We start from the raw sequence: 23,712 nt of genomic DNA on the forward strand, positions 1-23,712 counted from the left end.
GGTGAGAATTGCAATATTAACTCTTCTGAGATAAATTTATGATTAGCACTGCTGAGATAAATTTCTGATCAACATCGTTGAGATAAATTTATGATTAACACTGCTGAGAAATTCTGGATTATCACTGCTGACATAAATTTAATATTAACACTGCTGACATAAGTTTAGGATTAACTTCTGAGATAAATTTAAGATTAGCACTGCTGAGAAAATTATGATCACTGCTCAGATGAATTTATGATTAACACTGCTGAGATTAATTTATGATTAACATTGCTGAGATTAATTTATGATTAACACTGCTGAGATCAATTTGATTAGCACTGCTGAGATCAATTTATGATTAGCACTGCTGAGATCTATTTATGATTAGCACCATTGAGATAAATTTAACATTAACACTACTGAGAATTTATGATTTACACTGCTGAGATAAATTTAGGATTAGCACTGCTGAGAAATTTAATATTAACACTGCTAAGAAATTTATTATTAACACTGCTGACAAAGTTATGATTATCACTTCTGAGATAAATTGAATAGCACTGCTTAAATAAATGTAATATTAACATTGCTGAGATACATTTAAGATTAACACTGCTCAGATAAATTTCTGATTAGCACTGTTGAGAGAAAATTTGGATTGGCACTGCTAAGAAAAATGTAATTAACACTGCTGAGGTAAACTTATGATTAGCACTGCTAAGATAAATTTAATATTAACACTGCTGAGAAATTTATGATTAGCGCTATTGAGATACATTTATTATTTGAACTGCTGAGATAAATTTAATATAAACATTGCTGAGATAAACTTATGATTAGCACTGCTGAGGTACATTTATGATCACTGCTTAGATTAATTTTATATTAACACTGCTGAGATAAATTTAGGATTATGATTAGCACTATTGAGACATTTATTATTTGAACTGCTGAGATAAAGTTATGAACACTGCTCAGATAAATGTAATATTAACACTGTTGAGATTAATTTAATATTAACACTGCTTAAATAAATGTCATATTAACATTGCTGAGATAAAATTATGATTAGCATTGCTGAGATAGATTTATGATTAGCACTGCTGAGATAAATTTAAGATTAACACTGCTGTGGTAAATGTATGATTAGCACTGCTGAGATAAATTTCATATTAATACTGCTTAAATAAATGTAAAATTAATACCGCTAAGGTACTTTTAAGATTAGCACTGGTGAGATAATTGTAATATTAAGTCTTCTGAGATAAATTTATGATAAGAACTGCTGAGATACATTTAATATTAACATTGCTGAGATAAATTTAAGATTAACACTGCTGAGAAAGATTTAGGATTAACACTGCTGAGGTAAATTTATTTCTAACATTGCTGAGATAAATTTCAGATTAGCACTGCTGAGGTAAATTTAAGATTAGCACTATTGAAATAAATGTAATATATAGCACTGCTGAGAAATTTATGATTAGCACTGCTGAGATAAATTTATGATTAGCACTGCTGAGATAAATTTATTATTAACACTGCTGAGATAAATTTAGGATTATGATTAGCACTATTGAGACATTTATTATTTGAACTGCTGAGATGGATTTAATATTAACACTGCTGAGATAAATGTAAGGTTAACACTGCTGTGGTAAATGTATGATTATCACTGCTGACATGAATTTAATATTAACACTGCTGAGAAATTTAATTTTAACACTCTTAAGAAATTTATGAGTGGCACCGCTGAGAAATTTTATATTAATACTGCTGAGGTAAATTTATGATCACTGTTGAGATAAATGTCATATTAACACTGTTGAGATTAATTTAATATTAACATTGCTTAAATAAATGTCATATTAACATTGCTGAGATAAAATTAAGATTAGTTCTGCTGAGGTGAATTTCTGATTAGCACTGCTGAGAGAAATTTAGGATTAGCGCTGCTGAGAAAGTTATGATCACTGCTCAGATAAATGTAATATTAACACTGTTGAGATTAATTTAATATTAACACTGCTTAAATAAATGTCATTAACATTGCTGAGATAAAATTATGATTAGCATTGCTGAGATAAATTTATGATTAGCATTGCTGAGATAAATTTATGATTAGCACTGCTGAGATAAATTTCATATTAATACTGCTTAAATAAATGTAAAATTAATACCTCTAAGGTACTTTTAAGATTAGTACTGGTGAGATAATTGTAATATTAAGTCTTCTGAGATAAATTTATGATAAAGAACTGCTGAGATACATTTAATATTAACATTGCTGAGATAAATTTAAGATTAACACTGCTGAGAAAGATTTAGGATTAACACTGCTGAGGTAAATTATTTCTAAAATTATAGAAATAATTTAAAGTAAATTAATTCTAAATTTAAGATTAGCACTATTGAAATAAATGTAATATATAGCACTGCTGAGATAAATTTATGATTAGCACTGCTGAGATGCATTTAATTTTAACACTGCTGAGGTAAATGTATGATTAGCACTGCTGAGGTAAATGTAAGATTAGCACTGCTGAGATAAATTTAAGATTAGCACTGCTGAGGTAAATGTAAGATTAGCACTGCAGAGATCATTTTATTATTAACACTGCTGAGGTAAATGTAAGATTAACACTGCTGAGGTAAATTTAACATTAACATTGCTGAGATAAATTTAAGATTAATCCTGCTGAGGTAAATTTAAGATTAACACTGCTGAGTGGAGGGTGGAAAAGGGGTAAATTTAAGATTAGCACTGCTGAGATTTATTTAATATTAACACTGCTTAAATAAATGTCATATTAACATTGCTGAGATAAAATTAAGATTAGCTCTGCTGAGGTGAATTTCTGATTAGCACTGCTGAGGTGAATTTAATATTAACACTGCTTAAATAAATGTAAGATTAATACCGCTAAGGTACATTTAAGATGGTGAGATGCATTTAATATTAACATTGCTGTGATAAATTTATGATTAGCACTGCTGAGAAAGTTATGATCACTGCTCAGATAAATTTAATATTAACACTGATTAGATTAATTTCAGATTAGCACTGCTGGGATAAATTTAATATGAACACTGCTGAGATAATTTAATATTTAGCACTATTGAGAAATTTAACATTAACACTGCTGAGATAAATGCATGATTAGCACTTCTGAGAAATGTAATAATACTGCTGAGACAAATTTATTATTAACACTGCTGAGATCAATTTCTCAGCAGTGCTAATCCTACATTTCTCTCAGCAGTTCAAATAATAAATGTATCTCAATAGTGCTAATCATAATCCTAAAGGTATCTCAGCAGTGTTAATATTAAATTCATCTCAGCAGTGCTAATCCTAAATTTCTCAGCAGTGTTAATAATAAATTTCTCATCAGTTCAAATAATAAACATATCTCAATAGTGCTAATCATAATCATAAATTTAGGATTAGCACTATTGAGATAAATTTATTATTTGAACTGCTGAGATTAATGTAAAATCAACACTGCTGAGATTAATGTAAGATTATTAACACTGCTGAGATTAATGTAAGATTATTAACACTGCTGGGTCAGGACTGGTTAGGACAATGACGAGTGAACACTCGCGGTGCGATGCAAGACTTTATTAAACCAAACAGGGGAAACAAGAATGCAGCAATAACAAGAAAGAATGAATAAACCAAACAAACGAGACAAACTAACATGAGCTAAACCTGAAAGCCACCTGAGGCTGGTTGGGAGTCAGGGTGTCAGGCGAGATAGTGAGATGTGTATATAATATAAAAGTCCTGGACCTTGAAGCCTGTGGACCTGACAAAGCACTGCTGAGATATATTTAATATTAATACTGCTGAGATATATTTAATATTAACACTGCTGAGATAAATGTAATATTAACACTACTGAGATAAATTTAATATTAATATTGCTGAGATATATTTAATATTAACACTGCTGAGATAAAATTAATAATAACACTGCTGAGATAATTTTAATATTAACACTGCTGAGATAAACGTAAGATTAAAGTCATTTTTCTGGAACGATCTTCTCCAGGAGGTCTATGAACTGATTAGCTTCCAGCAGATGGAGATGAAGCTCCAGCAAGCGGAACTGAATTTCCGGTCTGAAGCAGACAGGACTTATTTAGTGAAGGTAAAGGGAGCAGGGGTAGACAGTGGGTGTAGAAGTTCTGATTTACAGCTCTGTAGTTTTTAAAGCGGGTTTTTTTTCTGCTTCACTGTTTAATCATCTCATTTTAGCTCCACTTTTTAGCTCTTCACCTCTCTCCTTCTCTTGAGTTTGTGTGAATTATTGTTTATTATTGTAAGTCCATTGTTAATCCTCCTCCTTCTACTAATAATAACAATAATAATAAAAGTGGAAATAAATAAGTATGAATTGCAGTTTGAAATCTAGAGGTGAAACATTAAGATGAAATATAATATAATATTTTTAATATAATAAAGTGCTGCTACTACTTTTTTGCTATAATTTTTACAGGGATAAGGACAGATATTTGAAAGAGATTTACATTGTAAACAGGTCTGTATGTGTTATGATCTATATTTATAATATATTTTATTTGAGATTTCAGAATCTTAAATTTTGGAGCATCACTGTAAAGATTTGATTGCATTTATCAACAAGGGCATTGGTGCGGTCAGAATATTGGATGATCATCACCCAACCAAGTTTCCCCAGCTCATCCCAGAAGTAATGGGCACCGTTTACCATTCACTGGCCACTGAATGTTATTAGTTGCACTTGTTTCTGAACCCATTTTCCATGTTTTCAACTCACACTAATCGTACAGGATACTTTACATAATAAAGTATGCAGAGAAACAGGAGGACTACAATCTGTAATTCTAGAACTACAAAGTTCTCCTACAGTGGGGAAAAAAAGTATTTAGTCAGTCACCAATTGTGCAAGTTCTCCCACTTAAAAAAAATGAGAGAGGCCTGTAATTGACATCATAGGTAGACCTCAACTATGAGAGACAAAATGAGAAAAAAAATTCTGAAAATCACATCACATAAAGAATTTATTAGACCCAGGGAATTGAAGTACACTGAGATGCTGGAGCTGTCGTCTCGCAGCTTACACGCGATCACTCAGGTTTGTTGACGGTGGAGCAGATGGGTGCTCCCGTGTCCGTGTTACCTTCTGGCTCTCTCCTTTTAATTAGGCTGTAATAGTCAGACCTGCCGGAGTCGTCAGACACAATCTGATACTGACCAACATTCTCTGCTCTCCGAATTAACCCTCTCTCTTTACCCTCTCCGAGTAAATGGCCACCCGGCCCGACCTGCTGGAAGATTGCCCGTTAAGGTCCCCTCTACCCTCGTCAAACCAGCTGCCACCTACCGGTCCAACCAGCAGGCCCCCGACCCACCACCACCCATAGCAGACCAGCAGCTCACACGCCTACCACTGCTACCTGTTTAGCGACCATGTTAAAAACATTTTTAACTATCTGTTGTATCTGGTTTGGAAATTTTATTATTAATGTTTAAATAGTTCTGGCCAGAGGAGGATGGGTCCCCCTTGTGAGTCTTGGTTCCTCCCAAGGTTTTTTCCTCCAGCTCTGAGGGAGTTTTTCCTTGCCACTGTCGCCGTTGGCTTGCTCATTGGGGGTCTTTGATTCGTTATTTCTTCTTTGTCTCTCTTTTATTAATCACTATTTATGTAAAGCTGCTTTGTGACGACAACAGTTGTAAAAAGCGCAATACAAATAAATCTGACTTGACTCTCTTTTCTCTTTCATTAGTCCAACCAAGCCTGATTTTCCTCCACACATTGCAGGTGCGGCGTCTATGGTTAATCCAACCAATTTTTGCCAGGGCAATGCATTTTTACTTAAGGACTTCTCCACCGCATCAAAAATGTCCCGTACTGTTGTGGTCCCATGCATGGCAGCTATATCCAACAGCTCTTCAGTGACAGAGAGGTCCGACTTCACGCCTCTAATGAAAATGGATAGCTGCGCTGTATCCGTGCTGTCTGTGCTTTCATCAAGCGCTAATGAAAAGGTGATGTACTTGCGCGTCTCTGCGGCCAGCTGTGTTGCCAGGTTTCCTGCAAGTTTCCTAATTCTCTGGTCGGGACACAGCTGCTCACAGACCTTCAGCATACACTGCTTCAAAAATGCAAATGAAAAAGACTTAGATGCGCGAGCGATTTCTTCAGCTACGATAAAGCCAGCTTTCACAGCTGCGTTGTTTTGGGCCGTAGCTCTTGTGAACATATTCTGCTGCGATCGCAGTTTGCCTTTTAATTCTTGTACAATTTGTTGCTTTTCTTGAAGGCTAACTTTGGCATACTTAGCTCCGTGTTTGGGATCAAAGTGCAGACGTAAATTGTACTCCTTGACAACTGCCACCGCCTCATAACACAAAAGACATACCGTTTTTTTCTCCTTGAAGCACAAACATGTATTCGCCTTCCCATCTCTCTTGAAACTGTCTTCCATCTGCATCAATTTTTCTTTTCCTGGACATTTTGGGATCAATATTTGTAGCTATTTCTTAATTCCACTTGTTGAAAAAAATCACATCAAAAAGGATACACTGTAATCTAGTGGTGGAATGCTGTCACTTGGCGGGCAACAGAGGAAAACAATTATAGGACTTCAGTGGTTAAAAATGTTTGAATGTTGTTTTCTGGTCTTTCAGGCAGGAATAATCTTTAATTAGCAGAAGAAATTGTTACATAAATGAATATGATGTATTGTGTCGAGAATGATGCACAATCAGGATTGTGTTGTGAATCTGAAGTGCTGCTTCAAAAATGGCACTTCCAAGTTTTTGCTTTCCCTTTTTGGCGAAATTGATACACGGATTGGACCATGTATCAAAAGGGCCGATGGTAGCAACAGCGAACAAACACTGGTTGGCGCCAGGTTTTTCAACATTTGCAGAAAAGTTTTGCAAATCCTGAGTCATTTGTATGAACATAACATAGGGAAAATGACACGACAGCTCAATCGGCATATCCTACTCCAAATTTTCCAATTGAACACATTATGATTGACTTCATTGCCATGCCAAAATTACTGGTATTGTCTGATAATCATTGACATGTTCAGCAAATGTCCAGAGTGCTTTCCATGTAGAAAACAAGACCCACTCGCAGTAGCAAAATGCTTGCTTAGGGAAGTAATTACTAGAGTACTTCCTTTGGAGTTCCAGTAAAAATTTCATCAGACAATGGCAAGCACTTTTAGAACAAACTGATCCAACATCTTTCTGGTGCTTTGAAAATTGATTTGAAAACACATTGCGCTTATCATCCGCAGTCGGCTGGTGCATGGGAACGTCTAAACCAGACCATCAAATAATTCAAACCGCCAAACAGGACTGAGCCCAATGGAAGTATTCTGTGGTTTTCCTAACCTTTCTCTTTACAGGCCAGTTGAATGCTCTCTACAGCAGGTCGATGATCACATGATTGATTATATGAGTGCACTGTGCAAAACTCTTCAGTCTATTCATTCACAGGTGAAAGAAGTGTTGCCAGTGAGTGCTGAGGGTCCTCTACACTCTGTGAAAGTCGGTGACGGGGTGGTAGTGAAAGCCTATCGAAGGAAGGCTCATGGATCCACTGCTCACATTGCAAGAGAGAGACTGTTCCAGACAGCTTTGTGTCTAAAACTGAAGATCCAGGTGATCAGATGACGTGCTAGTAACCTCTCACTGTTATGCCCAACGTCTCCTATGTAGTGCAAAACTCCACTAGGCAGAAGACGGTTGTTTCCATGCCATGGAAACCAACGCTGGCCCGGAGTAGTGGCCCAGAAGCAGATGCTTGTCGACAAGTTTGTTGTTGTTTCCACTGTTTTCCGTCTAGTGTGTTAAAATTTTCTTTAGGGAAACAGACAGGACTTTGACCTTTGTGTTACACTTGTTCTTACTTATACTTCGTGCTCTCCTATCTTTATGAACAATTGTATTAGATTTTATGACATGTAGAGGTCATTGGAATCGTGGACATAGATCTAAATTCAGATCAACTAATTCTGAACAGTTAGAATCTTTGTTTGACATTTTATGTTTAAAGGGAGGAAATGTGGTTTTGAGATCATAGTAGTACATAGTCAGATGATTATTATCTCTCACATATACCATATGTATTTCATTTCATCATCATTCTCTTAGTAAATTATATCCAGGCTAACATACTACTAGACTTACGCACTTAATCAAAACTTTCGGGTGGACTTTTACTGCTCCATATGAAGGAGACCACAAATCAGTTACTCCCCTTCAGCCGGAGTGGAACAAACTAGCTACTCCTCCGATCCCAAGTGTAGACCTTATCTGTTTTCTCTATGCTGGCCACAGTGAGTTATTGTTCAAGTGACCTCGAAGTTGCATACCAACTCGTTTGGGTATCTCCAGGTGTGAGGGGCTTCTAAAAAACATATTTGAGCTTCCTTCCTCTTCATTAATTATGCACGTATGTTAACGCCCTTATGTTTATTCATATCACAGTTAGGTGTAACCAATGCGCTTCAATAACTTCTTTGTCTTCTGTGAATCAGTGGAAAGTGACAACACCCCTTTGGGAAGATATATATGACCTTTTGTAACTTGGTCAACCTTCAGAGATCTCGGAGTATTTGCCAGGAGCTTCTCCCCGGCCGAAAGCTTTTCAATAAATATATTACTTTGGAGCATTTATAGTGATTTCTGCTTATTTAAAAAATGTCCACCATGGCTTAGTGTCAGTTTTAGGTTCAGCTCAGGTTAGGCTTGATTAAAAGTTAGGCCTGACATCAGTTTTAGGTTCAGCTGAGGTTTAGGCTGGATTTAAAGTTAGGCTTGACATCAGTTTTAGGTTCAGTGCAGGTTAGGCTTGATTTAAAGTTAGGCTTAGTGTCAGTTTTAGGTTCAGCTGAGGTTTAGAGTTGATTTAAAGTTAGGCTTAGTGTCAGTTTTAGGTTCAGCTGAGGTTTAGAGTTGATTTAAAGTTAGGCTTAGTGTCAGTTTTAGATTCAGCTGAGGTTTAGGCTATTTTAAGCAGACCTTTGTAAGAAGATAAAGTAATGGGAGGTAAAATACTGGACAGATCAGGTGGTTGTAGGAGAAGACTTTATTGTAGTTCCAGACGACTCAGTTGACCATCTTCCCTCTAGAGGGCAGCAGCATCTTTTTGATTATATTTTCAATAACTTAGTCTCCAATACTAATCTGACAAACTGTTGGAGGACAAGAAACCCCAATTCCAGACAGTACACCTGGTTTAATGCTTATAATAATGCTTAGTGTTCAAGGCTACACTACTGGTTAATCTCTCACAATAAGATAAGATAGTCCTTTATTAGTCCCGCAGTGGGGAAATTCACAGTGTGACAGCAGAAAGGGATAGCAAGACACTCAGTTACAAAAATTTAGATAAATAATTTACACTATATACACAATATAAATAAGAATTAAAAAGCAATAAACAATATTATTTACAGCAAAAGACTCTTAATTGCACATGGGGGGGGGGGGGTATTGCACATAGTATCCCCTGAACATGAACATGTGTGTGTAGTTAAGTGTGTGTGTATGTGGTCCGCTGGGAGCAGTGCTGGTTGTGCAGTCTGACGGCAGCAGGAAGGAAGGACCTGCGATACCGCTCCTTCACACACTTGGGGTGAAGCAGCCTGTCGCTAAAGGAGCTGCCCAGTGATGCCAGAGTCTCATGCATGGTATGGGAGCTGTTCTCCAGCATGGATGCCAGCTTGGTTGTCATCCTCCTGTCTCCCACCACCTGCACTGGGTCTAAGAAGCACCCCAGGACAGAGTCGGCCCTCTTTATGAGTTTGTCCAGTCTCTTCTTATCTGCCGTCGAGATGCTACTGCCCCAGCAGACCACTCCATAGAAGATGGCAGATGCCACCACTGTGTCGAAGAACGTCCTCAGGAGCGCTCCCTGCACTCCAAAGGACCTCAATCTCCTCAGCAGGTAGAGTCTGCTCTGGCCTTTCTTGTAGAGTGCAGCAGTGTTGACTGACCAGTCCAGTTTGTTGTTCAGATGAACACCCAGGTATTTATAAGAGTCCACACTCTCGATGTTCATACCCTGGATGTTCACTGATGGAGGGGGGTGTCTGCACCTGCGGAAATCCACCACCAGTTCTTAGGTCTTTCCAGCGTTATTCTGCAGATGGTTCTGCAGACACCAGTCCACAAAGTCCTGAATAAGTTCTCTGTACTCGCTGTCCTCCTTATTGGATATGAGGCCGACGATCGCTGAGTCATCAGAGAACTTCTGGAGGTGACAGGTCGGTGAGCTGTACATGAAGTCAGCAGTGTACAGGGTGAAGAGGAACGGTGCCAAGACCGTTCCTTGAGGGGCTCCTGTGCTGCTGACCACCAAGTCAGAGACACAGTCCCGTGCCCTCACATACTGTGGTCGGTTGGTGAGGTAGTCCAGTATCCAGTTTGACAGGTGACTGTCCACTCCACAATGTCCCAACTTGTCCTTTAGAAGCTCTGGCTGTATGGTGTTAAAAGCACTGGAGAAATCGAAGAAGGTGATCCTCACAGTGCTGCCGGGCTTCTCCAGGTGAGAAAGAGCTCTGTGTAGAAGATAGATAGATGATATGACGAAAAGTATTTAAAGTTGTGAAATTTCAGCATCTCCTTTAACTGATCACTGTTCAGTTCCCTTCTTCCTCTCTCTGAACAAATGTAAATCACCTTTGAATTCAATTAGGAAATTTAATAGTAACCTTTTGCTTAATTGAAGATATTTCACTACTGGAAATTTCACCTTTGAACAAATGGGAGTGGTTTAAATGCAATGTTGGAGCAGCAGCAATTAGGACAGTATGCTTCTAAACAGATGAGGGTCCAACACTCACAACAGACACACACAGATTCGTTCAGCATTGATTAGGAAGTGAATATGGGTTGAATGCAGTGTATTAAGCTTAGCCTGTAGCTCAGCTAGTCTGTGCTGCAGCATGACTGAGGAGACAGAGGCTGCTTCTCTTTAGTGAACTGCATCTCTTCATTTCATTTAGACGGGCTGGAGCACGGTCGAAGAGAAGAACCAGGCTGAACCAGCAGACGGAGTCCAGCCTGTTTCTCTGTGCAGCTGGACACAACGCAGAGTCGTGGACGGGTATCCCGGATGTAAAGAGGACCGGCTACATTTATACACTGATCCATTAATAAAGACTTTTATCTTAGATTTTGTCTGAATAACTTAATACTTTTGTCTCAGTCCCTCTGACGCCTACTTTCCAGAATGTGTGAAAGTGTGTAAAAAAGAAAGAAGAGAGAGACATTTTTAGGTCAAATAAAGTTCATTTTATTATTTTTTTCGGTGGTTAATAAGAATGAGAATTATATCAGTTCAGTGGTATATTAATTTAATTTTGAAAATATCAAATTGACATTTGCGTTGTATGAAAGGTGTAGTTGTATTAAACGACAGAAACAGTCATTGTAGGAGATTAAACTAGACGCTAGGTGGCAGCATGGAGTCAGGAGTCAAATGCTTCAACAGCACTGAACTGTGTTAATACTCTGAAAAGCTTCTCAGTGAGCATCTCTATACCAAAGCTGCTCAAGTACTTCAAGTGGAGAGTCTTAAGCTCGCGGGAGCCATTACAGCACAGTGTGTAATAAAAACTGAATCCAAATTTCTAAAGAATTTCATTTTTAAAGCATACAGGAAAATGATATCACTCTCCAGTGTAAATTAGACCTTCCAGCAGTAAATATTCACTCAGCTTCTAGTTAAAGAAATATTTGAAGGAAACAGTGGCGTAGGGTTCAGTTAAACTGCTCACACCACCCAACCTAACCCCTCATATGAGTCGTGTTTTATGTTAAATTAAATATAGGAAATGTTACACAAGGAACGACAACAAATATTTACCATGTCACCCTGAATGTCACGAGAAGCGCCGGGAAGCGAGTCTTTATACAAGGAAGCTGTTACTGACATATAATGATCGCTAGATGGCGATTCTTCCACGCATCATTCAGTTGGGTGTAGAGACTCTCGATATGCCCGGTGAGTTTAAACTGTTCACTGGATGTTCAAAAATAAAATTGTTATAATTAAAAATATATTAAATAATCAAATACATAAGAATAATCAGTGTAATTACAAATTACAAAAGTATATTTAAGTATTAAATAATTGTTTACCGTTGTCTGCAGAATATTGGTTCTGAAAGATGCCAATGCCCCCTACTGTTACCATAAAGCTATAACTGTCAAGCCCTCGTTATCGTGCCCTCCCCCGGGCCGCTGCCCACAGGCCCAAATAGGGACTTCCTGATCGTGTCTGTTTATTTGTGTTGATTCATTGTTCATGTGTTTCACCTGGGACTGGGAGTAAGGAGAAAGGAGTGTAGTTCCCTTTGCCGTGAATTGACTCGACTGGAATCCCTGTGACGCTCTGGGATTCATCACGCGTTACTGGCGTGTTCAGCTCAGCTCTAGTTTTGCGGTCCATGTTTAGGAGAGATTCTCCGTCTGACTCGGAGGCAAGCGAGGTACATTCGCTTCCTGCTCAGGTTCCAAGGCGACCTACATTTTAGGCAGTACTCTGCAGGTTCAGGTTAGGTCTGCCCTGCTTTCTAGTCTGGCAGCTGGCTCTCCAGCTACCCCTGTGTGTTTACGATACCATAGTCTGTTTCGAGAGGCAAGCGTGTTACATTCGCTTCCTGCTCAGGTTCCAAGGCGACCTACGTTTTAGTACTCTGCAGGTTCAGGTTAGGTCGGCCTTGCTCGCTGATCTAGCGGCTAGTTCCCCAGCTACCTTCGTTTGTACACAGAGTTCAGCTCTGTCCTTAGTTTTGTATCTCCCCTCTCTGCCCAAGCGAGGCTTGTGGCTTTGTGTTTATCTCCCCTTTAGTTCTCCCCTCGTTTCACTCTCCCTGCTCCTCCCAGTCCCGGGTTTGTTTTGTTCGCCATCTGATTTGTGGTGTTTTGGTTCTGTTCATGGTTTTGCCCATGTTGCTGCACTTTGCTGTTCATATCTCTTTGTTTTGTATTTGGTTAATAAAGTACCATGCTTTGATTTCCATCTCTGCGAGTGTTCATCCCTTCAGGTCTGGCCGTACACGCCATGATAATAACATTAACAGGTGAACGTCATTCTTTTTTGAGGTTAATTTATTTAGATTTTCATTTGTTGTATTTAATAATCATTTAAGAAAGAGGAGAGAGGTCTGTAATTTTCATCATAGGTACACTTCAACTATAATCCAGGAAATGACATTGTAGGATTTGTAAAGAATTTATTTGTAAATTTTGGTGGAAAATAAGTATTTGGTCAATAACAAAAGTTCAACTCAAAACTTTGTAACATAACCTTTGTTGGCAATGACAGGTCAAACGTTTCCTGTCTTCACCAGGTTTGCACACACTGTAGCTGGTATATTAAGCATGATTAAAAAACCACATGTATCCAGGATGTACTTGGATTACCTGGATGTCATGCAAGCTAGCAGACCAAGAAGCATTCTGGTCAATAAGACAAACAGATCTTCCATTAACTTCTGTTATTAGACTGTACTATTACACTGCATAGTGTTAGAAGGGTGAGCTGAACTGTATTGATTACTTAAGTGCTGATTTAACACTGGGAACTTTACTGTGCATGTAGTCTTTATAAGTCAGAAGTCAGAGGTTTCTTAATAACAAAAACTAACTGGCACCATTAATGATCAGAGACTAATCACATTCCTTCAACAGACGCCCTGGAGAGCCCAAAGCTCACCCTAAACACCTCAAACTCGTCTCACCTGGGGAAGCAGTCCAGTACAGCTGTGACCACTGTAACATCTTATACAAATCAGACAGGAGCAACTCCATCAGCATCACTGTGGGTAAGAGAACAGAGAATGACTTTATAATAAGCTCATCTGACTGCAGTAGTAGTAGCAGCATTCTGTAATCATATGTGAGCAGCACGGATTGCTACTGGCTGTCTAAAAACGTTCATAAAAAAAGTGTGCCACTACCAGATTCACACCCGGCCAGTTTTGTGCTTAGCATGTGCTGCTCTGTTTAGAGAACAGGTATGGACTATAAGAAGTTATAAGAACCAATGAAAATTAAAGAGAATATTATATTTTACTAATTAGCGCTAAATCAAGAATTCTGTGATTTACACTATATGGACAAAAGTATTTGGACACCTGCTCATTCATTGTTTCTTCAAAATGAAGGATATAAAAAAAGTATTTATCCTGCTTTTGTTGGAGTAACTGTCTCTACTGTTCAGGGAAGAAGGCTTTCTACTAGAGTTTGGAGGAGCATTGCTGTGAGGATTTTATTGCATTCAGTGACAAGAGCGTTAGTGAGGTCAGGATGTTGGATGATCACCACCCCACCACCTCATCCCCAACTCCCCAACTCATCCCATCTAAAACTATTAGATGGAGCACCACCATAATTCAGCTCAATGCTGGGTGGTTTTATACCCCTCTAACCCACGCCTGACATCAGGCATGGCGCAAGCAGGTTCATGTTTACTATCTGCTCCATAAAAAGTGTCCTATTCTAATGGCAGTACTTTTCTACAAGCACTAGACAAGCTGCGTGCTGTTTGCACATCTGTGTCAGAAATAGGTGCACCTTAAAGATGCTGAATTCAGTCCATTATCTATTTTTAGTAGAGCAACTTAACTGATTGGTATCTGTCTGGCTGTCATCAGCTCACAAACAGTAGCTGCCTTCCCAACGGAGAACTGCTGTATGTGTGAACAGCCACTGTGGGTGAGCTGCTGCAATCACAATGTGGCCTGTGTGAATGTTGTACCAGTTTACAGCTACTGATACCAGTTCCTCTTCTTTTCCAGTGAATTTGCTGCAGCCCAACATCTCCTTCAGTGCTTCACCGGTGTTTCACTGGTGGCTTGAAGGGCCTGAAGTGACCAGGAGCTACAGCTCCATCATCTGCTCCGTTCAACCGCAGTATCCAGGAGGCTCCTTCCACCTGGAGTTCAGTGGTGAATCCAGCATCACCAAAACTCAGTCAGCTGTTAACCACTCAACCACCTTCTCCTTCCCTGAGGCTGATTATGTCCACCAGGGAAACTACAGTTGTGTTTAGGAAGTAACTGTGTCTTCACACTCTTTTAGATTCTCCAACACGGAACTCTTGGCCGTCACTGTGAAAGTTACAGTAATAAGATGAGCTCATCGTTTTTCTGGACTAGTTCTCCTGAAGTGTAAATGTTCTGACAGTTTTGGTTCCCATCATCAGTTTTTCAGCAGCAGCAGCAGGACTGTTACTCGTATCAGTGCCGATCATTGTTTTCCTCAAAGGGAGAAATAAGCAAAAACTGCAGAAAGCTGAGAAGACGTATCGTAGACACTGTGAGTACTTTCTGTTCAGAGGACAGTTTACTGAGGTACACTGAAACTCACAGAAGGTAAACAGAGAGTAGATACACATGTCCAAATGTTTGTGGACACCTGCTCATTCATTTCTTCTGAAATCAAGGGTATTAAAAAGTATCTTATTTTCTTCTCTGCAGAACGAACATGGATGTGAGGATTTCCACCCCACCTCATCCCAAACTCCCCAACTCATCCCAAAACTAATGGATGAAGCATCATCCATTATATTTTGAAGACATTTTATAAAATCTATAAGAAATCCCAAAAAGAAACATTCTTCTTGCAGACTACTTTGTTGAGTTGTTGTGGATCTCTATATTTAGAAGAAACAATGAGCATGAGCAGGTGTCCCAATACTTTTGTACCTAGTTACATAGTGTACCTAGGTACTGTGTAGAATGCCTTTTGGTAAAAATGTACTGATATTAAAAAAAAAATTATTTAACCAGGCAAGGAACCATGTAAAATTCAGTAGTTCTTTGATGTGTCATGGTTTTATAAAGAGGCCTTTAAGAACCCCCTTGTTTAAAGTGTAGAGAAATGTGCTGCTGTAAAAGATGGTTAACCACTAAAAAGATGTATTTATTTATTTATTAATTTATCTATCCACACAATTCTTCAGGTGCCAGAGCCCCGGCGGGAAATGAGGAGACTGAGGGGGAGGAGGAGGATGATTATGAAAAAGCAGAAATCGCTCTTCAACAAAGAGAGGACTCTAATCTGGTGCATCCTGTTACACTTAGTAGTCTAATGCCTCTCTGGTTCGTCAGACTGGAATCTGATTGCTTAGTGGGATGGAATCTGCTAATTCACTTATTTCCCAGTAAAGGGAGGGGATTTGGTTCTACTGGGAGGGACTTTGGATGTACTGAGAGGAGTTAAGGTGGTACTGGGAGGAGTTACGCTTGTACTGGTGGTGATTTTGTTTGTACTCGCAAGACTTTTAGTTGTACTGGGAAGAGTTCTGGTTGTACTGGAAGGAATTCTGGTTGCCCTGGGAGGAGTTTGGGTTGTACTGGGAGGAGTTGGGGTTGTATTGAACCAGGTGTAAGAGAATTAAAGAACTCTGGAATTAGAGAAGGGTGGAATTCTGGTGGCTTTTGCTTTGTGGGAGAAGACCAGACCCTCCTCTGAAAAGTGAAGCTAGGACTGAGAGATGTGGCAGAGTTAAGTTTTAACTGTATTGTGACTCAGTTATTCTGTAGGGGGAAAACACAGGATCAGGATCACCTGTTTGAGGAAGAAGATGGAGGATGAAGATGATAATGATGAAAGTGGAGAAACAGTTCTTCCAGAGAAAGAAGATTCGGTGACTCTGATGATGACTACATCAATGTAGATGCTGATGTGGAAAAACCAGCGTTGGAAAATCAGCAGCAGGTGAATGTTTATGTAAACTGTGTAGAACATCATAGTCATTTGAGTCAGTACTGGTTATAATATTGGAAATTGACTTATTTTCCCATCTTTCAGGTTCCTGCCCACTTTGTAGTTCACATAACATTGACATTTTGTGGCTAAAATTGTGTCGTAAACCAGTTTTTCATTTGTGTGTTCTGATATGATCATCCTGTAGATGCCAAACACACACACACGACTGCCCATGAGGAGATTGAATCCTCTGAGTTCTCATAATAGTCTTCATCATCCATCTCAGAGTTCTCTGATGAGGACTACATTAATGTAAACTAGATAGTGGTGATGACGTACTCTGACCAGAAAAGTCAGGAGGTCTTCATACACATTCAGCCACTAAGCTCAGAGGAGCAGACGCTGTTCTGCTCTCCACAGCTGTACAGAGTGATTCTCTGAGTCACTGTAGCCTTTCTGTCAGCTCCAACCAGTCTGACCATCCTCTGTTGACCCTCTCCTAGTAACAACGTGTTTCCGTCTGCTGAACTGGATGTGTTTTCTTTATTAAATCTCTGACTGTCTCAATTCCAGAAGAGGTGAGGAAAGCTTCTTCAAGCACCTGCTGAAACACTTTCTAGTGACAGATGTGAGTAACTGGGGCAGCGTCACTGCTCACACATTCAGACAGGAGGGACAGTGTGGAGGAGGCCGGCTGTGGTTTTCCTTCTGGGCTTTGCATGTGCTGCTATGTTGTTGATGCTCGGTGTAAAACATTAAGGAAAGGCCACACAAATACAAATCAGCTGGCCCTCCTGTTGGCTACCTGGAGAACTAGGGGCATGTCTGCAAGTGATTGCTGTGATTGTCTAAGTTCATCAACAGTCAAAATCAGTTCAGTTTCAAGTAATGAATAAAGGACATCATTATTATTACTGTTGTTGTTCATTTATAATTAACAATAATGGCAATATAAATATATTCAAATATTTAAAACTGTAAACATAACCGTTATTATTAATAGTAAAATAAATGATATAAATGAATTGTGTAAATACAGTGTAATACCTGTAACTGTCAGGCCCTCGGCACGCGCTCAGCAGCCGGCTTCCCTCATTAAGCGGATCAAGGTCAGCTGGGACTGGAGCTTCTTAAGCCGTCGCTTTGTTTTCTCTCGTTGTCGTGAATCAGCTCTGTTACAGCCTCTGTAGCACTGCGCTCTACGCTCTGCTCAAAGAGGAAGCAGACTGATCCTGTCGTTGCCTGTTTGGTCTTATGTCTGTTATCCTTGTTGCTCTGTCTGCTCTGCTGATCTAAGCCCTGATGCCTCCCTGTTTCACTGAAGTCTTTCTTCTCTGTTTTTCCTTCATTATTTTGGTTTGTTGGTTTTTCTGCTTCCAGGTTTCTGTTCATTGTTTTTTTCAACACCTCGCTTGTGTTCTTTCTTCTGGCCCGAGCTCCGTCTAGTGTTCTGCTTTTGTTTGATATGTTTCTCATTTTCCTGAATACTGCTCAGCTTCCTCCCAGTCCCAGCTGTGTTACTGTGTCCAGTTTGAGTTGTGAGGTTTTGATTTTGTTTCTGGTTCTGTGCATTAGATTGCTGTTCCCCCGGTTGTGCTTTGCTTTGTTGTGTCTGTTTACTTTTGCCCAGGTTACATTAAAGTCCTGCATCGTCCATCCCTGCAAGTGTTTCCTTGTGTTCACTGCCACGTCTGACCAGGTATGACAGTAACTAATAAATTATTTATTATCATTATTATTTATTATTATTATTATTATTATAATTGAAAACAACTGTATCATGAAAACATCACATCTGTAATACATAAAGGAAATTATTATTGTGGTTGTCATTATTTATTAACAATAATAACAATGGTAATATTTACATATTTAATGTGCTAAAATGCCTTAAGATGAGACGATTAGCCTCGTTAATAAGTGAGGAAATGATCGTTGGCTTCTTCTTCTCAGTCTATGACTGGAGCTGCTGCTGCAGATATGATATCTGACCTGTAGGTGGCGCTACTGTGTCGCTTTTCATCCTGAATCAGTGTAATCTCTGTGAAACTGGACTGAATTGTCTACTTATGTCTCTTTACCCTGAACTGTCTCCGTTTTGTTGTGCTAATAACCACAGTCTGAGGAGGCCTGGAAAAAATGACCTTAACGTGGTTTCAGACTGACCTAAAGTGACCTTCACCTTTAAGTTCCATAATGAGTGTAAACAGTCCTTATTTCCCAACATGAACCCAGACCCAGATTCATTTTAGAAACTAAGAACTGAAACTCCATGGCAGCTTTTGAAAACCATTAATATGCAACATTATGGGCTGTTTAATTTAGACGTCTAATAGACTGTAGCGTCTAAACGATTAACTCTGGCATATATTAAATATAACAGCAGTTTATTAGTTCTTATCTCCTGCTCTCCGGGACCCTCACCTCACTTGGCCTTGGAGAGGCAATCTCCCCGCACCCTCCCACAAGCCTTTGCAAGGTCTAGGCCACAGAGACCAGCTACAGTTTGTTTCTTTAGTTCCAGTGCATTTAAACATTCAGTTCAAGTGAGGATTCTACAGATTTATCAATTCTTCTGTTTACAGACCGTCACTCTCCCTTTTCATGATGGTCATGAACTGAACTACATCCAGTTTTTTCACATATTTTTTTATTTTAAGATACGATTCTTCTCATCCCACCTACCACCTGGGAGTCCATGTTCAAGTATTTTCCAAGTATCGGTCGATAGATGCTCTAAATTCAGTTCAGGATGAGAAGATTACAGAGAGGACGTAATGTACACGAGATAAGGGGTAAAGATAAATTTACCATAACAGTGAAAGTAAATGTGTGTTCCCCTTTTACTCGCATACTGAATTTACATATATATGGTCACCTGAAGTAATTCATAATTAATATACTGGCCTTTGGCCCGAGTAAGCTCTTCCTGTCGTGAGTATTCAATCAGAAACCTCTAATCAGCATTAGTGAACAGTTCAGTTGTTTTTTGTATTGACTTTTACTGTTTTGACTTCTACATAGCCTGGTATACATAGAGACTAAATCTATAACCACTAGACCACTATAATAACACACAAAGTAAAGTAACAGCAAATGTTACATGTATTATGATTATTATTATTAGTAAAAAAATAAGGGATTAAAGACTGCACACACTGCTTTCAGAATATAGAAGAGTATATATGATATACAAGCTGACAGCCCTAGTTTCTCTAAAGCAGGAAAGTACGAGCAGTTGGCGTCATCACTCGACCATATGTTCAAAGTGTCAACAAGTAATAAATGATAGGAAAAGGGAGTGGTATTGAAACATTGGCAAAAAACAAAATAGATAAAAGGGGAAAAGCCTTATAAAATCAATTCAAGTTTATTTATAAAACAACAAATGTCATCACAAAGCATTAAACAGAGATCTGGGTATAAATACCTAGAATAAAACCCAGGAATAAAAACAATAAATCAATACTGAATTAAGAGAATATGGAAATGCGCCGTCAAGCCATAAAAGATGAAAACGTGAGTGAAATGTTGAAGTCCAGGCAGGTATACATGGTCATGCAGTGAGGTGAGGATGAATCAACACGAGGCTCTAGATCAGGACAGTGGGCTGTAGGATAGTCGAGAGCCAGGTCTGGTGGTACAAGGATGGAATAGCTGGAACTGGGCATCTCAATACATGGTAGAGGTGTAGAGGTAGAGAGAGAGAGAGAGAGAGAGAGAGAGAGAGAGAGAGAGAGAGAAGAAAGGAGGGGGGAAAACAAGGGGTTAGGAGATCCAATGGGTAGGGTGGGAGTCAGATCACGGCAAGCTTAAAACATCAACAACAACAAAAAAAAACAAACAAAAAAAAAAAAAACAGTAAAGGTTTCAAGCACATCTTAGATAAAACAAGGCCTTGATTCACAGGGAAAGTCCTAACTACATAAACATACTCAAAGGATTGGACACAATAAAAATGTCCTTCCCTAAACTCAGGCCTCTTTTGCCACAGGACTTACTGTACAAATGACACGGGTAGAATTGATCAAGGTCATAACAGTAGAGACAGAATTGTGGCCAAAATACATTTGCAAAGAAACAGACATATCTACCACTCCGAGAAAAAGGACTTGAATGAACAGGATAATACATCAGTCTCGAGCACAAGCACTGCAATCCATATGATCAGCTCAGAGTCCATAAACATTTTCCATTTACCAAACATGGATTTCTATCATCCCGTAAGACTGGTGTCCTCACCCCCTTATTTCAGTCCTGAAGCACTGTGGCTGTAAAAGCTACATAGGACAACCACATGCGGTCATTTCCTAAAGTAGTGTTGGTAAGAGTCTCAAACGCGAGAACAGCTCAGCCAGTTTGGATGAAACACTTTGTTTTGAACACAGAAACTCACAAGAGACATCGGTATGATTGACTAACTAAACATTAGGTGGTGCATTGTCCTTGTGTGTGAAAAAGGATAGGAACCAGATTCCTGGGGGCCTGAAAGGAGGTCAAGGGTGCACAATGTTCTGGGCCATTTTCAAGAAGAAAATTAAGAAAGGGATTTAGGAGTATGAGTAGACTGGTGTACGACCTGTAAACGTAGATTAGAAAGACAATAATAATCAGAACCTGTAAATCAGATCAGGACAGAACAGTGTTAGTATGAAAACAGGCTACAGCAGCATGATTAGAATACCCCCAGAGTTGCTTCTTCTGAAGTGGGAAACTGAATCCTGCAAAAGAAATGTACGTTACTGGTTGTAGGTTTTAAGAAGTTCTCCAAGATGCTGTGGGGACAAACAATCAAGAGACTCATTTCAGAAGAAGTATTTTATAATCAACATGGAATTTAACTGGAATCCAGTGCAGGGACGAGAGAATAGACACATGTGGTCACAATTTCAAGCAGATGAACAGAAAAACAACCACAGAGCTGCAGATTTAAAGACAAACACAGTTGCAGACAGTCAGAGTTGGAACCAGAGTCTAAACAGAATGAACTGCAGATTTATAACCAGAGAGGTATAGATTGACAGACAGACAGACAGACAGACAGACAGACAGACAGAGATGCAGAAGGACCGAAAGCCAAGGGACATACATACAGTCAAACAGAGTTGCAGATGCATAGTCGGAAAAACAGCCAGCCAGCCAGCCAGAACTGCACATTGAAAGAAAATTAGCCACTAAATTGCCACACAGTTGCAGATAGACACAACCAGCCAGAGATGCAGATAGTCAGACAGTTTCATATGGATAGACACAGCCGGAGTTGCTGCCAGAGCCTTAGCAGGATGAATTGCAGAGTTTTAGATGGAGACAGACAGAGATGCAGAACGGTAAGCAGCCAGCGAGCCAGCCAGAGCTGCACACAGACAGCCAGTCCAGCCACAGAATCACATATGGAAAGAAAGCCAGCCAGCCAGCCACAAAGTTGCACATGGACATGCAAACAGCACCACACACAGTTTAAAATGGACAGCCACCCAGTCAACCTGTTGCAGTTGGATATACAGCCAGTCAGAGTTGTAGCCAGAGTCTAAACAGAACCAATTGCAGATTTATTAACAGCCAAAGAGTGTTGATGGACATTCACACAGCCAAATATAGTTACAGACGCACAGTCAGAAAGACAGCCAGCCAGAGTTGCACATGGATAAACAGTCAAAGCAGCACACAACAACAGAGACGCAGACACATAGTCAGAAAGAAAGCCATCACTGCACCTGACAGCCAGCCAAACAAAGTTGCAGAGGGATTATCATACATTTGCAGACGGATAGGGAGTTTCACATGCATAGACAGCCAGTCAGAGTAGCTGCCAGAATCTAAACAGAATGAACTGCAGCTTTATAGACAGCCAGCGAGAGGTGTAGATGGACAAAGGAACATACAGTCAAACATGGTTGCAAATGCATAGTCAGAAAGACTGCCAGAGTTGCACATTGACAGACAGACACTGAATTGCAAACAAATGGCCAAGCAGACAGCCACACAGGTGTAAATGAAAAGGCAACCAGAGAGTTGTAGATGGACAAACAGCCAGAGTTGTGGATCGAAATACACACTGCCAAACAGTCAGAAACCGTCACACAGTCAGAAAGACAGCTGCACATGAATAGACAGACAGAGCCTAGGCAAAACCAGTTTTAAAAACTGTGATGGAACTATGCTAAACAAGTCCTTTTCAGTAACTGAAGCAGGTCTGCTATGGAGCTGGTGCACCATTTATTAACACAAAAAGCTGTGGTTAGAGAGTGATGTGCAGGCTAGATCATCTGTTACATGAATCAGATCTTTACGGTGAGTCGGTAGGGAAATTATATGCCTTATATGTAAAGAGAGCTACCTCAGATTAAAAGTTGGACTGACACACAGACACTGAAAGTTGCAGATGGATGGACAACCAGCCAGAGTTACAGATGGACAAAGAGATAAAGATATACAGACAGTCACACACTGTTGCAGATGGAATAGATAAAAAGACTTAGCTTTTTATCATAAATATGCTGCCACGACCAGACCTGTAAAGAAAACTGTAATAGTTAAAACCTGGGGGAGTGGATTCATTCAGGGCCATGTATTCATTAGACATGGTGAACTAAGGTGGTTATCCCTAATAAAGTCATTGATAATGTTTGGTTACAATGTGTGGGACCAACACAGGTTAGATACTGCAGGGTTCGTCAGAAATATGAGCTAGAGACAATTTTTAACACAAGCAGAGCAATGGCAGAATTAATGATTGGAATAAAGTAAATCATGTAAATCACTGGCCCTACCCAGTCACACCAGTCAGGTAAGTCAGTCCTGGCATAGTACCTTCTTGATGTTCCCGGAGAGATCAACAAACCCCAGGGAGCACAGATGAAGCCTTTCTTTGCAGAAGGGGACCGGACGTCAAACCTGCAGCCAGTGGTGGAGCGTGAAGAGTTGGCTGAACGGCTTGCTCTCTCATCAGTAGATGGGCATAGGGCTAGAAATGACGATCCTGGCAGCGG

At 39.5% G+C, this 23,712-nt stretch overlaps 1 pseudogene; it reads left to right on the forward strand.

The window, feature by feature from the left end:
- LOC140542394 (uncharacterized) overlaps positions 1-15,146 on the forward strand; it is a 158,478-nt pseudogene extending 143,332 nt beyond the window's left edge.
- The last annotated feature ends 8,566 nt before the right edge of the window (positions 15,147-23,712 follow it).

Source organism: Salminus brasiliensis, chromosome 20 (assembly GCF_030463535.1).
Source record: "Salminus brasiliensis chromosome 20, fSalBra1.hap2, whole genome shotgun sequence".
NCBI lineage: Eukaryota > Metazoa > Chordata > Actinopteri > Characiformes > Bryconidae > Salminus > Salminus brasiliensis.